We start from the raw sequence: 2,494 nt of genomic DNA, 5'->3' as shown, positions 1-2,494 counted from the left end.
GAGAGAGGTGAACATTCAGCAGCACATCAGAAAGGAACATCTAACAGAGGAGGACAGCAGGAGCCTGGACTCTGGAGGAGCTGAGAACTCACTGCCATCCAGTCAAACAATAGAGACCCTTAATCAAGACAACCAAGAAGTACATCTGCTATAAATGTGGAAAGGGTTTCAGAAGCCCATCGGACCTGAAACGACATAAGGGTGTTCACACAGACATGCAGCCGTTCCATTGCAACCAGTGTGATAAAAGATTCAAAGCGAAGGGTAGTGTAAAACAGCACCAATGAGTTCACTCAGGAGAAAGGCCTTATGATTGCTCACATTGTGGGGAGAGACCTTATGGGTGTACAATATGTGGGAAGAGATTTATTCAACGGCAAGTACTAACAAGACACATCAGGATGCACAGTGGAGAGAAACCATACTTGTGTAGCATTTGTGGAAAGACCTTCGCTTGCTCAGGGGAACTGATGTTACACTCAAGGATCCACACACGGGAATGACCGTATCATTGTGAACAATGTGGGAATACTTTGTCTAGCAAGTAAACTGAAAGTGCATCAACAAAGTCATACAGGCGAACGCCCATACCCCTGTACACAGTGCCCCAAAGGCTTCTCCACCTCAACCAGACTAGTGAAACACATGAGAATTCATACTGGGGAGAGACCTTACCCATGTGTAAAGTGTGGCAAAAGATTCTCTGAAAGGGGAAACATGAGAATACATCAATGAATGCATGAAAAAGGGAGAAAAGGGCGACAAATGTATTGATAAACCAACACCAAGCTGTTGAAATGTTATTTGGAGATTTTGCTCTATATAGTTCTCTGCTACATTTTCAGGTGACATGTTTGTAGATCTTCTAATTTGTCATAATACCAGGCGGTGTAACTTACTTCAGAGATGATTGGCAAAATTTGTGCTCTAATTATTGTAACCATTCTGTAAGTGAGTGAGTTCAATGCTACCCGGTTGGAAAACTAACAATGGGCAAAAACACTATTATAAACCACATTTCTAATATAGCAGGACATCTTAAACAATACCCTAAAAAAAGTGTTTACACACCTGGCACCACCTTGTACAGTGGGGAGAACAAGTATTTGATACACTGCTGATTTTGCAGGTTTTCCCACTTACAAAGCATGTAGAGGTCTGTAATTTTATCATAGGTACACTTAAACTGTGAGAGACAGAATCTAAAACAAAAATCCAGAAAATCACATTGTATGATTTTTAAGTAATTAATTTGCATTTTATTGCATGACATAAGTATTTGATACATCAGAAAAGCAGAACTTAATATTTGGTACAGAACCTTTGTTTGCAATTACAGAGATCATACGTTTCCTGTAGTTCTTGACCAGGTTTGCACACAATGCAGCAGGGATTTTGGCCCACTCCTCCATACAGACCTTCTCCAGATCCTTCAGGTTTCGGGGCTGTCGCTGGGCAATACGGACTTTCAGCTCCCTCCAAAGATTTTCTATTGGGTTCAGGTCTGGAGACTGGATAGGACACTCCAGGACCATGAGATGCTTCTTACGGAGCCACTCCTTAGTTGCCCTGGCTGTGTGTTTCGGGTTGTTGTCAGGCTGGAAGACCCAGCCACGACCCATCTTCAATGCTCTTTTCTGAGGGAAGGAGGTTGTTGGCCAAGATCTCGCGATACATGGACCCATCCATCCTCCCCTCAATACGGTGCAGTCGTCCTATCCCCTTTGCAGAAAAGCATCCCCAAAGAATGATGTTTCCACCTCCATGCTTCATGGTTGGGATGGTGTACTTGGGGTTGTACTCATCCTTCTTCTTCCTCCAAACACGGCGAGTGGAGTTTAGACCAAAAAGCTATATTTGTCTTATCAGACCACATGACCTTCTCCCATTCCTCCTCTGGATCATCCAGATGGTCAGTGGCAAACTTCAGACGGGCCTGGACATGCGCTGGCTTGAGCCGGGGGACCTTGCGTGTGCTGCAGGATTTTAATCCATGAAGGCGTAGTGTGTTACTAATGGTTTTCTTTGAGACTCTGGTCCCAGCTCTCTTCAGGTCATTGACCAGGTCCTGCCGTGTAGTTCTGGGCTGATCCCTCACCTTCCTCATGATCATTGATGCCCCACGAGGTGAGATCTTGCATGGAGCAATGTGATTTTCTGGATTTTTGTTTTAGATTCCGTCTCTCTTTGATAAAAACTCTCTACATGCTTTGTAAGTAGGAACACTGACGATTTTGCAGGTTATCAAATACCTGTTCTCCCCACTGTATCTGTTGTGTTGTTTCCTATAGACCCTAAATATATTTAGAATATTTCAAAGTAATTGAACAATTGCTCAAATCTTAGCCTTTTTCCATTGTTGCTCACTCCACTCGTTAACTTCACTATATACAGTGCCTTCGGAAAGTATTCAGACCCCTTTGACTTTTTCCACATTTTGTTAGGTTACAGCCTTATTCTAAACTGGATTAAATGGTTATTTTTCCTTATCTGT

Source organism: Oncorhynchus masou, chromosome 26 (assembly GCF_036934945.1).
Source record: "Oncorhynchus masou masou isolate Uvic2021 chromosome 26, UVic_Omas_1.1, whole genome shotgun sequence".
NCBI classification, from domain to species: domain Eukaryota; kingdom Metazoa; phylum Chordata; class Actinopteri; order Salmoniformes; family Salmonidae; genus Oncorhynchus; species Oncorhynchus masou.
The sequence above is the reverse complement of the archived record's forward strand: the minus strand, read 5'-3'. Positions refer to the sequence as shown.